We start from the raw sequence: 15,189 nt of genomic DNA on the forward strand, positions 1-15,189 counted from the left end.
ACTCTAAAGGGAACCAAGGACCTTGTTTCCTTCTTCCCTATCACCTGCCTGTAAGATGTTCTGTAAGTTGAGCCTACAGTTCCTGGTAAACAGCTTCCAAAAAATTAAAAATGAGAGGACACCTACTTTCAAACTAAAATGAGTCATGGCCTTCAAAAGGAAGGACAATAGAGAGCACCTTAAAACTGCGGGAGGAATGTGGTGTCTCTCACTTCTGTGTGTACTACTCTAACTGTCTTGAAGTGGTGTGACCAGTCTGCTGTGTCCTGGCACCTTTCCTACCTCATCCGTTCTTTAAAAGATATAATACTGCTTTAATCATATGTAGGGTAGAAAGAAGACTTAGCCAGTACTTTGGTACTTCACCATTTTGCTTTCTTCCTTTTGAACTTAAATTCTCAGAAATGTAACATCCCAACCCACCTTCAGCCCTGAGAATATTGGTCTTTTTACTATCTTTCATAAGGGAAGGAAAAAAGTATTGATGTTTTCAATTCAATAGGGAAGCAGTACACATTTGCTTTTAAAAAATCTGTGTTCAAAGGCATTCATTTAAATAACAATATGTGTCAGCCATAGAAAGACAAAATGAAATGGAAATGAAGAGACCTGTCCGAGGCATTCTACAAAAAGCTGGCACCAGTGACTTGCAAAAGGTTCAGTTCCTCAGAGTCCCATTATCAGCATATGTCAGGAACAAAGAGTCTTAAGAGTGTGTGGAATAAATGGGAGAAAGTAATACTGTTTTTTCCTGTTTTACTTTGCTGATCTACCCAAGCATTTTGATTTAATTTAATTAATATTTTTGCCCTGTCTAAATGTTCTAACAGGATGCTGTAACAACTCTGATCATGATAATTCTAGCCTGCAGTGGTAACTACTGTATAAATTCTGCCCTGGTATGTTTTGTGTTGCTGAGCAAATCCATCTGGGTCTCTTGTGCAGCTGTGTTTCTGTTACAGATTAAAAGAGACCTAATTAACAAATTTACAGCAATCTTTGCTACATTTGAAACAGAGCTGATAGGTAACATCATCACTGAAACACATACATATGGAATTCGGCCTTCAAGTATATCCTGTATATATCCTGTAAAGTATACTTTAACACAGAAGACATAATCAGCTACAGAAGATGTTTGGAGGTCAGTCTAGTCAATTAAATGTGTGAGTATAAAACACTGGGTGGCACACTTCCAGCAGCCTCTGTTCCCTGTCCAGCACGGACTTCTCTATTGAAGCTTTCTCACAACTGTCCCCAGTTCTGCACAAGGAGCCTTCCTGAACTGTCATACATCAAACAGTCTGTTTTCTAACCTCTTCTCTTGAAAACCAGCCAGGAAAGCACTGTGATTTCCACTGCCAGCATACAAAAGAGAGATTGTCTTCCCAGTGGATGAGCCCTTCAATGTCAGGGAGGACGTATCTCTGAAATGCTCTTGAAGGGTAGCATCACTTTCTAATCACCTCCCCATCTGGAAGTCAAACAGACCATGTCTGCGGTATTTTATTTCTACCATGCTTACTAAAGAGAGTGCTATAAAATAGCACTGGGATGCAGAACGGGTTGGGTTCTTCCTGCCTAGCTGTGGGAGAGTCTCTCTTCCTAGGCATGTTCCTGTCCATCCTTTGATGGAAGATGAAAGAGCACCGTGTGTCCCAGGCTCTAACCTCAGGCCTAGAGGCACTGCCTTCTTCTCCAATTCCAGTCTATTAAACGCTTCTTCATGCAGGTAGCCAACAAAAGAGGCCTCCCACAAGAGGTATTATTGTCCTTGGACTGCTATTCTTGCGGCAGACCCTAGACCTCCTTGGTGGGAGAGGAACATGTTATAGGCTGTGCCAAAAAAATCAGCAATTACTCCTGAAAGCACCAGCATCCGGTGCCAGTATTGCCCAGTGCCAATATTGTGTTGCCTTTCCTGATGGTCAACCCGTGCTAGTGCTGGAAGACTTAGGCTCCTCACCAGCCGTGCTTAGGCAGACCTGGTTGTGGAATGTATCCATACTCTCAGTAAATAGAAACTAGAGCCGCATTAACATTGTCAAACCGCCTGATCTAGCGGGAGGTGTCCCTGCCCATGGCAGGAGAGTTGGAACTAAATGAACTTTAAGGTCCCTCCCAACCCAAACCATTCTATGATTCTATGACTTCTCCATTCTTTAATGCTTGCTAATGCCTCTGATTGCTAAGGAAGAAAATATTCACCATCCTTCACTGTTGCAAATTTTGCTCACTAGTTGCCAAGAGCTAGAACATGAAACCAAATCTATGTCTCATTATTCATTTGAAAAGTATTAGGAAACATAGCTGCCTTATCCAGAGTAATAAACCTTCTAGTCACCATAGTGTAGCTGTTTGTACTTACTCTTTCCTCCCCACCTCATTTTGGCTTACTTTTTCATCCAAACCATTCCCCATCACATGCTTGTTAAATATTATGTGACATGTTATGTTATCCGTACGTGAAGAAACAACACATACTTTCAGCATGCAGAGCCCATATTTAGCTGCCAGGAAAATAACAAAGAAAGAACAAAACCAAGGCTAGATGGAGGAAAGAGTATGCGGACAGGTTGTTACTTACTCTTTAATAAACATCTTGGGTTGATTTACACTCCTATGCCAAAAGCAGATGTACCACCCTTCATTTAAAGACTCAACATGTAGCAGCACTCATGGTTTCATAGCTGCATGTATTATATGCCACAGCTCTTTGTACATTTTAACAATGGCTTTATTTGCACAGATGTGAAGAAAGTCTGTGCATAAAATGAGACTGATTACATGGTGTACAGGATTTGTGGTTGTTTTATGATGAAGTTATTTTCCCCATTCTTCCCAGGATACAATAAGAAATATATATTTTTAGATTGGCACAAGATATTATTTATTTGCAAGTGTTGCAGATGCTTTGTGTACTTGGCATTGCACCAAATATTGTTCATTCAATGACATTTTCTAATAGCAAGTTAATAATAAATTAGAACAGGACTCTGTGGAACTTGGCTTTGGAGAGTATCAAAGCTTGATAGGACTGGCGGGGATTTTGGCACTAGCATCATGATTTATAAGATATGTTCCAATCTGTCAGTGAAGGAAATGTAGCTGAAATTTCACTTTTACAAGACTTCTGCTCATAAATCACATGGCCAATGTGAAACAGAGCATGGAAGCCATGGATCTCTGCACTGCTTTGCAAAAGCAGTTCTGTGGATGTGAAGGTCAGCACTTCGTGGTAAACACGACACAGGAATGACAGCTTCTGGATTTGCTTCCTCTGGCTGACTCAGAAATGGTGGCTCTCAGGACTTCAAGGGCAGTAGTACGTACTCTGTGCCTGAGATCTAACCTCTAATACAGCCTTAGACAGTCTTCTATGTTCAGCTCGGTAGAGTTAATTTTCACAAGAAACTGGGAGGGGGCACAGCTGGGGCAGCTGAACTAAACTAGCCAAAAGGATATTAAATACCGTGATATCGTGCTCAATATATAAGGAGGGTAGTTGGCTGTGGGGGATGGACGGGGGCGCAGTTGGTGGCTTTGTTCATGGCTAGATTAATGGCTCAGTAAGCACAGCTCAGTAAGCACGGCTTGGGATCATGACTTGGGAGCACACAGGATGTTGTTTTCCAGGAGATGAGCGGTTTGCACTGTGTATAATTTACTTAGTATATTCTTTTATTTTTATTATTGCTTTTTTTTCCCCTCCTCCTTTGTTGTCCTTTTAAATTTTTTTTATCCCAACCCAAGAGTTTTGCCTTCTTTGTTTCCAATTCTCCTCCCCAGCCCACTGGGGTCACACATTTCTTTGATTCCAGTTGGGATTAGACCATGACAGTTACCAGCTATCTGAAAGAGATGAGACCTTTGGTCTTTATTAGCTAGCTTAGAAATGATACATCTCAAGCACTGTGGGCAACACATATGCCACCACAACCTCCTGCCTCTTGTATCCAGATGCTATTAATATCCTTAAGCCGTTGAAGATTCTGTATATCTTCAACCCTCAGTAATTCAATTCTGCTCTAAACTGGTTGGGACTATTCACTGACTATTGTCATGGCTCTGAAATGCTGTATCTTCATAGGTGGACATAGAAATAAGGTGCTTTATTCTTTTGGAGTGTCTGACCTGGCCTTTTTGGCTTAAAAATGAAACAAATGTGTCAAGGGAAATTGATCTGTCATGTATTATAATATTAACAACATTAGTAGAGTTACTCAGGGATAAATTCAGCCTGAAGCATTGAAGGTCGCAAGAAGGACCAAATCTTCACCAGGATTTCCCGTGGGGAACTCTGCCTGTGGAGTTTCACCTGTGGTTAGAAATTTAGTTTATTTCCACAGAACAGGCCATGAAGCCCTTTGCAAACAGCGCATCTCTAGAAATCTGAGTAATACTAGGGATGCTCACAGCAAAGCCTCTTTTCCCTACCAAGTGCTCTTTCCATGGTGGGCTGCTAACTTCACATCTACTCTATTTCTTTCTGCATATACGGGAGATACATAAACAGCATATACTTCCCAGAAACTTTAAATACAGACAGCATGGGGATTTTTGGAAACTTAGTTGTAAGAAGTAGAGTTGTCATAACAAGAGGTTACATCTCTGGACCTTATGACTTCTTGGCAGCTTAGGAAAAGGGCAGAGGTGGTGGAAGGTACACGCTGTGGTCACTTGTGCTGCCAAGCAAGAGGCCATTGGAATAGACATGAATGGTTTAATGGCTCCGATCACAAGCAAGACAGAACGTTAACAGACATCAATAAATCTTTTAAAATATATGCCTGCAAAACCATATTGTAAAGGTCATGAAGGCAGTGATTTCTGACTGTCAAATGCCAGGAAAACTAATGTCATTCACCAGACCTTGGACATGCTTTGAGCTGCACAGGAACATAAACTGAGATATGTGACTGATGATTCTAGTTCATTTTCTCTGTGTCTGTGACTGAAGTAAATATTTTTTTCTTGTTTCTTATTTAATTGCTGCTCATGGTACAATACAATAGAGGTTTTTCACTGACTTCTTTCCCCTTCATGTTAAGTCTTGGTTGTATTAATTAATTTATTTATTTATTTTTAAGAAACAAACTTTCTAAGCACAGACAGGATGCTTGGTTTATGAAGGTGGTTAGCAGATTTAGGCTGAGAAGCCAGTTGACTGGTTAATGCTCACAGAAATTGAAACAAATGACAGAGCTGTTAAACAGGGAGGAAAGGAAAGATTAGGAGGCAGGATTGCTGATGATAATTTGAACAAAGCCTTCGTTCAATGTTCTTGAGTGTTTCTCAGAAATCATACTCTTGGCATCGGTACAACAGAACTTGAAAGGGCTTTTAAAGGTGCATGTAGAATCACAGAATCATAGAATCATAGAATAGTTAGGGTTGGAAGGGACCTTAAAGATCACCTAGTTACAACCCCCCTGCCATACGCAGGGACATGTCCCACTAAAGCAGGCTGCCCAAGGCCCCATCCAACCTGGTCTTGAACACCTCCAGGGATGGAGCATCCACAATTCCCCTTGGCAACCTGTTCCAGTGTCTCATCACTCTCATGGTGAAGAAATTCTTCCTAATGTCCAGTCTACATCTGTCCCTCTCCGGTTTATACCCTTTCCCTCTCATGCTATCACTACAAGCCTTTATGAACAGCCCCTCTCCAGCTTTCTTGCAGCCCCTTCAGGAACTGGAAAGTCACTATAAGGTCTCCTTTGAGCCTTCTCTTCTCCAGGCTGAACAAGACCAACTCTCTAAGTCTGTCCTTGTATGGAAGGTGCTCCAGCCCTCTGATCATCTTTGTAGCCCTCCTCTGGACCCGTTCCAACAGCTCCATATCCTTCTGATGTTGAGGATTCCACAAATAGACACAGTATTCCAGATGTGGTCTCACGACAGAGGAACAGAGGGGCAGAATCCCTTCCCTCGACCTGCCAGCCACGCTTCTTTTAATGCAACCCAGGATACAATTGGTTTTCTGGGCTGTAAGCGCACGTTGCCGGCTCATGATGAGCTTCTCGTCGACCAGCACTCCCAAATCCTTCTCTGCAGGGTGGCTCTCAGTCACATCATTTGCCATTGTGTACTGAAAATGGGGATTGCCCCGACCCAGGTGCAGGACCTTACACTTGGTCTCGTTGAACCTCATGAGGTTCTCACAGGCCCACTTCCACACCACTCAGCTTGGTGTCATCTGCAAACTTGCTGAGGGTGCACTCAATCTCGCTGTCAATGTCATTGATAAAGATATTGAACAGCTCCGGTCCCAGTAGGGACCCCTGAGGGACACCACTTGTCATGGATCTCCTTCTGGACTTTGAGCCATTGACCCCTACTCTTTGAATACGACCATCCAAATAGTTTCTTATCCACCGTACTGTACACCCATCAAATCCATATCTCTCCAATTTAGAGAGAAGGATGTTGTGGGGGACAGTAGCAAAGGCTTTAAGGAAGTCCATATAGGTCCCGTCTGTTTACCTATGTTCACTGCTGCGGTTACCCCACCATAGAAAGCCGCATATCTGGAGATGGCTTTCTTATTGTGGTATGGGTACTGGGAACCTAGGCTGTTCCTTTGCTAGCAGTAATATTTCTGTCAAGTGAAGCCTTAGAAGAATAAGCTCACGTGAGTTTGGAAGCTTCACAAGGTAATTCAGAGATTCTGCTCCAGAAGGGAAAGAGAGGGAAGAAATTTTTTTAGTAGAAGTTAAAAAATGGTCCTGCTGGCCTCTCAGGATTTTTGCTGTGTGAAGAAAGTCACTGTACAGAGGAAGAAATCATTGCTAGATCATGGGAGAATTCTGATTAGGGTCAAAGATGGTGAGAATCTGACAGTGCCACATCCGAGCCCAAACTCACCAGAACATGGTCTGGACAAGAGTCAAGATCAGCATCTCACTCTGAACCTGGTCTCCTGGGTATCTCTGCTAAAATGCTGTGTCACTTCTACCCTACAGTAAAGCTCTGTTTTCACACACATCAATAGTCCTGAAGTCCTGATCTATAATCCTGAAGCATACAAGAAGCTGGACACCAAAGCTTGAGAAAATGGGCTACAATTTTAAGAAGAATTCTCCAAGCCTGAAGGTAAAGTCAGTCTGCATGTTCAGGGGGTGCTGTTAGACTTCTGGAAGCCATCACTCAGCAGGTATATGAGCAAAAATAACAAGACTTTATAGTGGTTTTAATAAAGTGCACATTATAGCGCCTTTCATCTTCAAAGAACGAACCAAATTTACTGTTGGTATAAACCCACTGAGACCAATGAAGTTGAAGAGGGAGGTGCAGTTACTCATTTACTAATCAGGGTCATGATTTCACAGGACTATTATTTTGAACCTTGTCAGTAACTATTACAAAATCTGGGAGGCTGCAGTACAAATTTAGCAGCAAAAAGCAAACTGAATCTTGTGACTGCAGGCTTAATGGTCATCTTTAAGTGTAATATATATGCATAGCTGCAGTACCCTTCTTTTGCCAAGTTTCTGGAAAGATCAGTTAAGTGACTGGCTACAGGAGCGTAAAATTCATACTTCATCTCACTAATGACTACTTTTATTCCTACTGCATGCAGTATGAAAGTCTGTAGATCATATTACATACAAAATTGCGCCTCATTCTCTCCCTCACCCTCTCACACAGCGTCACTTTGAGTGCGTTCTTTGACAGTATGAAAGCTGTCAGACTTCTGGACATCATACAGGCACCCAAAAAGGAGCAATGCATTTATGCCTGTTGGTAAAGCAAAGGCCTCTGGAAACAAGGATACAAGCAAGCTGGCCTGTATATTTCAACAGGGTAAGGAGAACATTTCTTCCATATTGCCTCAGTCATTTTATGGTGTGGAAAGGGCACGGGGCCAATAAACGAGGCTAGCTCTCTGTTTGTTTTCCCCTTGGCCCTACATACTGGGACTGCAAGCTAATGCATTTTGCTTGGCTCCTGCAAAGGAGTTCAAGGATCTCCCTCTTTATCTGAGCAAGCTTTGGCAAAATCTGCCTGCGTTTTGCTTTCTTAGTGAGAGCTTTACACAGAACTCCATTCAAATTGCTAACGAGTGGAAAATCAATATTCTGGAATGTCTCAGATGTGACTAATCTGTGTTACACCTCTAATGTTATATTTGGGAGTGAAAAAAAAAAGAAAGCGACATGATGTTTTCGTTTGGGGGCAGGAGGAGAAAATAAGAAATAAAGCAACACTAACAAAGCAAAGCAATAAATTGACATCGTGTGCTCAAATGCAATATGCAGAATCAAAACCATTCAAGGTAGAGGTGAAAGTGTGTCATTTCTACCAGTATTTCAGTACTTTGTGGATAGGATTCCTCAGAATAAGTATTGTCTCATTTCATTTGACTTGCATGGATTCTTGGTGGAACAACTATTTTCCATGTAAAAATAACTGGTTAGTGTGGGACTCCTTGCAAATACTTAGCAGAGCTCTATCATAATTACAGAACTGTGCAGTAAGGACAGATTCCAGTCTTATCTTTCAAATGAATTTCTTAGAGTTTAATTTAGAACAGAATGGGTGGACAATGTCCAACATGGAAAAAAAAATTCCTACAAATAAATATCAATCTGCATATGTTTCTTAAATGCTTAAAATGCTTTGAGAATTTAATCCACTCTGTAAACTTAATGCATCGTGTTTTTCACTATACTGTAATTAGTCTCTGCACTCCGTTAGGCTCTTTGGTTTCTATGAAGTGTTCATCTGTTCTTGGTGTATAAACATTGCAAAGAGAAGTAACCAGGAAACACATATTGGTATTATGATAACCACAGCGTAAGCGACAAGGAATTCCTTTGGAAGCTGTACAGACTACTCTGTTACTTGCTGCTCTGTAAACAACACAAGCGCGTATGACTTGTGGCACTACCTATGCATGGAAGAGAGTAGAGTGAATTAGCAAACTCTGTGAAAGTTGCTTCAGAAATGTGTGTCTGGTGGTAACAGTGCCCTGGAAACTGCACAGAGAGGGGGTATTAGGAGATGTGGCTTCTCCCTCCACTTAGCCATTGTTGGTGCATCACTTAACTTTGTTTATTTCTGATATTTCTGCTTGTTTCAATTTCCACCATCTGCAGATGGGACCTGTGCTATGTCAACTGTTGGTACTGCATCTCTGCAATGTCAATCTTTACCTTAATCATAGTCATGTAAAGGCCAGAGTTACTATGGACAGAAAATTGAGGGAACGCTTAAGTTCAGGGGAAGCTGCTCATAATTTGTATAAGGATATCATACCTTGAGTCCCCAATTACAGTAGTGTAGCCTCAAAAATATTAATAGCCATAACAATGCTCTTTTACAAAACTGTAAAAGAAAGTGACCTAAGAACTAAATGTAGGTGGAACCCAGTGGTGTGAACTGTAGCTCTTCGTGATAGATCCCTTGAACAAAAAAAAATACTGATTTTAGGGGACTGCAGCCAGAACTTCCTTTCTGTATATATTTCTGGCCTCTAAATAGGTAGGACATCTCTACATAACAGGATAAGAGGTTTGTCTCTACTAATCCTCTATTGGCTCTTCCAAATGTGGATTAACTGGAGCTTTCAAATTGCTGCAGAAAGAGTTTGTAACATGCTGGTACCCTGAGCACTCTATGACTGTTAATATCTATAAAAATTACTTGTTCTCCTACAATATTTAATTATTTACTTGCTGTCCGCTGCAATTTTTTAAGCTTTTGCATGGATTCACAAGGAATCTGTATCCTTCAAACTTGCTAACAGCTCGTTCATCTCATATAGTAGGACATTCTATGTTATTGCTTAAAGAGTATACTTCTAACAGTATAGTAGTAGATAAAATAAGGTGAAATCATGTCACTTACACCGAGATTGTAATAGAAATTCCCAGGTCTATATTGTCACAGGTATTACTTCTGCAAATGATCAGAGGACTGTGCAGTTTGCTTCTCTCTCCCGCAGACAGCAATCACTCTCATGCCTTCTCAGGCAGTGTTTCAATGACTGGGCACTTCCAACACACCTGAAGAGGCAGCAGGCAATAAAGTAGGAATTGATATGACATTTGAAAAACCCTGTCTTCAAGTATTTGAGGGAGTTTGTTTTAGTTGTGGAAATACATCAATTTAATACATAGCAGAAATTATGGAAGATAAAAAACTTTGTTTAAAAGATCCTTTCACTACCTTTCACTACATTTTGCTGTCAATCACAGCAATTTGCATTAAAAAAAAAAAAGAAGTAAAAAATATTGGAAGAGACCTGCATGTATTCAGGCACAGATTGCCACTTAGAACCCATGGTGAAGATTTATGCGGCATTTACCTTCATGTAAAGATTCTGTCATCTCCTCTATATCCTGATAGACTTTTATATTGGTGTGCTAAAACAGACTGTTCCACACGATCTTCTGGTTCCGCAAATCCAGAGGTGTCCAGGCTACCTCAGCTACTCAGCGACTCCGTGCTCCTGGCATGGTGTGGAAATATGAGTGACCTGTAGTATGTGAGGATTTTGCTATTGTTTTCCAATACTAAATATTTAGGTGTGGAAAATATGTCTGACATGGCTAACAGGCCAGCCTTAAAATCAGGAGAACCTCGATGAGTAGTAATAAATAGTGCTGGATATTTTGTAGTTCTTAATGCATGGGCTACGTTCTTGTCAAGTGAGACATCTATTCATAGATTGAGGAATCGCAGCTCATGCTTGCATGGGTTTGCACCCATGATACATCTGTCTGTGTGACTTTCTCTGTGTTGGACCTGTGGCAGTGGAAATATGTGATGCGTGCACTATTGCTCAATTGTTGCTTAGTGCCAAGAGAAGAAAGACTGAGGCAGAAGAATGAGTTGGAAATGAAGAAATAAGCAGCAGTAAACTTATTTGGTTGGACTTGTTTCCCCAATGGACATGAGGGATGCATCTGGTGGCAGGATGCCAGGCCAAGTTTCTGAGGCATACAGCTGTGGTGATGTGGTAAATAGGAAATGCAGTGGGTTTTTTGTGGAGGCAACTTTAGCCTCACAGAGAGTTATTTTTGATAATTACTGACTGGGGCAATGTGTAAAGTGAGGGGCATACTGTTTAGTCCTAATGAGAACCATCCTCCCTGGTGCCTTATGAGGATGCTCAGCCCATTGAGATGCTCTATATTGTTACTGCCTTCTGCTCCTATATGTCCTTATAATGCCGGCTTCACTTGCCCCATTTGCTCCTTGTCCCCAGCCAGCAATCTTCAGCTCTGTACATGGCTACAGAATTTGCCTCTTTGTTGTCCACAGTTGCACCATGCACGCAGGTGCCCGGGCAGCAGTGTGGCAGTGCTGGCAGAGGCTGGCATACGTCATCAGCACAGGGGCAGTAGTTGCACTGGCTTGTCAGTTAGACAACTGAGGAGATGACTCCTGTTTGCCCTATGATGGGGCATGGCTGGAATCTGAAAGTTAGAGAGTTGGGTGCTGCCTGCATAGCCAAACCTCCCCAGCAAAGTGCAAAGCCAAACTGCACCCTTCTTCCTGGCTTGGTGAATAAGGAAAGGGGGTGTAGAAGCTGCTGGGGTAGCCTCTCCTAGCGCTGTCATCAGTGTGGCTTGTGCTAGATAGCAACAGTGTTTGTTCTGTCTTGTTCCCTCTGAACCAGCAGTGGCCTCCTTTCTGGTGTTGAATGCAAGTGCATGCATTAGTCATTGCAGCAGTGGAGCAGCGGGATGGCCTGTAAGGGTGGGTTCTCCAAAACCTGGACAGAGCTATGTTACTGTCAGATGTGGACCTCTGCAAGTACTAATGTGTAGATCAGAGATGATAAGCTGGTAGTTCGGAGGGTGCTTCCACCTGGCATTTATTTTGTGCTGAACGGTTTCTGTTGTGTGTACAGTGCATAGATCGTGGGCACTTGCATCCACGTGTCTCCAGAAAGCTGTTCAGTACATCAGTGTTGATGGAGAGCCATTGGTTGAGTGCTTCATTTAGCATAAGCTTAACAACCTTTCATATGTCTCTGCCCAAACGAAATGCATTCCAACAATATCACAGTTACGTATGAGTAGGAGTTAATCTCTTGCAAATTGTTAATGTATTAATTTTATGTGGTCAATTTAGTCAAACGTATTTTGAAATTTTCCTGCTTGACAAAGAGGTCTTGCATGCCATCATGCATTCAACTTGAGCTTGACTTCTAACCTCTTCTTCTCAGAAGCTGATTTTTACATAGGTACAATATTTTTGCACCAAACCAAGTAGCTGTCAGACCCTACTTTATCTGGACAATGCTGACTGCTGATAGCCATTCAACTTCTTTCCAGCCTTTTTCTGTGACTTGCCATATTTGAATGGTAACTTATTAATGGCTAAAATTTACTGTTTTCAGTTGTAAAGCAGCTTTTCTAGGTGTTACAAATATCACTTTTTTCCTGAGCCTTTGCTGTTGTCTCCAGACACAGCTAAACTGTATTCAATGTACAAATCTAATTAGAAATCCAGATTAGTTCAGGCAAATGCTGTTTGAAATGCTACTTATTATGAACTATGTAACTTTTAAAAGTCACTGATTTAAAAAAGAGAAAAGGGTGTTGAAGGGAACAGTTTTGAAGCTTTCTCTCATCTAGCAATGAGCAACTAGCTAGAGGAACATATGTTTCATGGTGTATGTTCTGTTCACTCAGAGATGTACTGAAAAGCCTTCATTAAAATGTTTTTAAAGTTCATCTAATGGTAAATTAAGTAAAAATAAAGTTGTAACAGTAAAAAAAGATGTATTACTGTGACAGGAATTCCTTCTTTTAGGGAACTTCCCCCTGGAAATGCTTGTTTTAAACAAATATCAAACTCCTTGAAAACAATCCCCCTTTTGCTGTGTTTCTTCCCTACTTGAGTTGGTTAAGGATTCAGCCCACAGTTCAACTGGATTAGTCTCTGGAAGTCTTTCCATAGATTTCAGTGGATGTGAGATCACGTTTCTAATTGGAAACGCTAAGGCTCCAGCCAAATCATGTTCTGTGCATCCCTATGGGCTTGTCTGCTCTTATGCCAGGCACAATGTACTTTTATTCCTTCTGCTTGTGCCAAGCTCACCTTGCTCTTACAGTGGTGGGATTTTTTCTTTTCCTTTTTTTTTTTCCTGGAATATAGGTCTGTGTTATCCTGATGCTCTTCCTAGAGCAGGAGACTATCACCACATTTCTGAGATGCTTTTTGACTTCTCTGAGAACTTATTTATCTTAACAACAAGGCAACTGTCCCTGCATCTTCTGCTCTAATTGCTGTTGTGCAGAATTTGTCAGAAATTAATACCGGATAATATCGCTACGTGCTTTGCCCTGTGTGGGTGGTCAGGGGTATTTGTCTCCCATCACTTGCTGTCCAGCAGGGCTGTCCCTCAGAGAAGTCCTGGGGCTCTTATGCGGCTTGAATAGCTCCTGCAGTACAGCTACAGCCTGCATTGTGGACTCAGCTAGCAAAAGTTGCCCAATGGAAGATCAGTTCCTGCCAGGTCTTCCTCTTCAGACTGAAAATGTACTTACTCGTATAGTGGTTCTTGAGACAAACATCTAGATGACAGTAATCTACCATCCACATTGACATAATGCGGAATTCCAGATGTGTTAGAGCAACTTAGGAGCCTGTTATGCTCAATTAATATCTGGGATGTGCTATGTTATTTGTTATATGATCTTCTGATCTCCCCAGGAGCAGCACTATTGCTGAATAAAGTTCATTTGTGCTGTGCCATGCCAGGGTGGATGTCTGCCACGGCCTGCTGCCTTATTCTCCATCTTGCAGAATCATTGGTCTTGTGTCCAATTATCTCATGCCTTTTCTGGAACAAGGGAAAATAACTCTTAGTTTTTCACACACCAAGTTCACTTGCATTGGTGATTTTTGTATGACGTTTTGTTATACCTTGTGAAAAAATGGCCACTTGGGTCATGTCATGGATATGTGCAGAATAATTCCCAGGTCAATGAGAGGTCTTAGGGTTCCTAACTAGACTCAGGGCTTCATTTCGCTCATTTATATATCTCTAAATAGATAGGCATGGTGGTGTTGGGCTGGTGGTTGGACTTCATGATCTGAGAGGTCTTTTCCAGCCTTAATGTTTGTATATGCTATTATTCTATTTCATAAATCCTCAGCAAATCTAACATGAATTTGGAACAGTACAGATATTCTTGCATTCTAGCAAAAAAAGCATCATCAGGCAGCCATCCATTCTCCACTTTTTATTTAAGAGTATTAAATATGAATCGTAGTCTCATTCTATGGCTTTTACAGCAGACATTTTATTTTGACAGTATTTTCTACAAAGTCCTTAATTGGGGCTGATGGGAATTGCTTTTTATATTTCTAAATTTGCACTTTATTGCAAATGATTTAAACTCACACTTACAAAAGCATAGATGACTATCAGATGTAGTCTCAGTTGTGCCATTTCTAATGAAAATGGTTTTTGTGCTCTCTGCTGTAATGTGGTCATTTTGTTAATGTTTTGCACAAAGGTGTCAGACAAGTATATGGGGTTTTTTTTTTTTTTCCTTGCTAATATATTCTTTGGTCATATTGCTCTTGAAGTAAATATAGGCTCATTTACCTGAACTGGTCTCTGTTTTTTTGGAAGAAGTCTTGCCAGGTTTCCTCTGTGTCTCTAAGTACAAAAGAAGTCTGCGTCATTTGTGGTCTGGGCTCTGGCTGATTAACTCTCTCTGTAACAAGAGAGCAGGTACAGTGCAACTCGTTCTTAGCAGTATGGTCTTCTACAATTACTTGCTAGTAACTCACCTAGGCTTAGGGACATCCATACTATTTCTAGTCTTTTAGATCAACTAATTTGCCTTGTTCCCAACAACATTTAAATTATATGCTTGCCTCTTTGGGCATGGAATTCTTAGCCTTGTTTTTTCCACAAGCTTCAGGAGAGGGGATGAGAAAAATCAAATATAGCCCCTCTGCTTGTTCATGCTAGGGAGATTTCTAGCTTCTTAAGTAGAGTTTTCTGTTTCAAGCTGGGGGCTCTGAAGATCCACTGCCAAGTATGGAGTGAGGGAGGATTAGAAAGAACAACTACAGTTCACATTAAAGTGTTTCTTATGCCATGTTCTCTGTATGTTTAAGGCAAATATTCTGTGCAAAATTGTTATTAGAGAACCCATCTTATACCATACCATGAGTTTGCAGATCACATCCACGGGACCTCATTTGTTGCCT

This window comes from Cuculus canorus, chromosome 2, assembly GCF_017976375.1.
Source record: "Cuculus canorus isolate bCucCan1 chromosome 2, bCucCan1.pri, whole genome shotgun sequence".
Taxonomy (NCBI): Eukaryota; Metazoa; Chordata; class Aves; order Cuculiformes; family Cuculidae; genus Cuculus; species Cuculus canorus.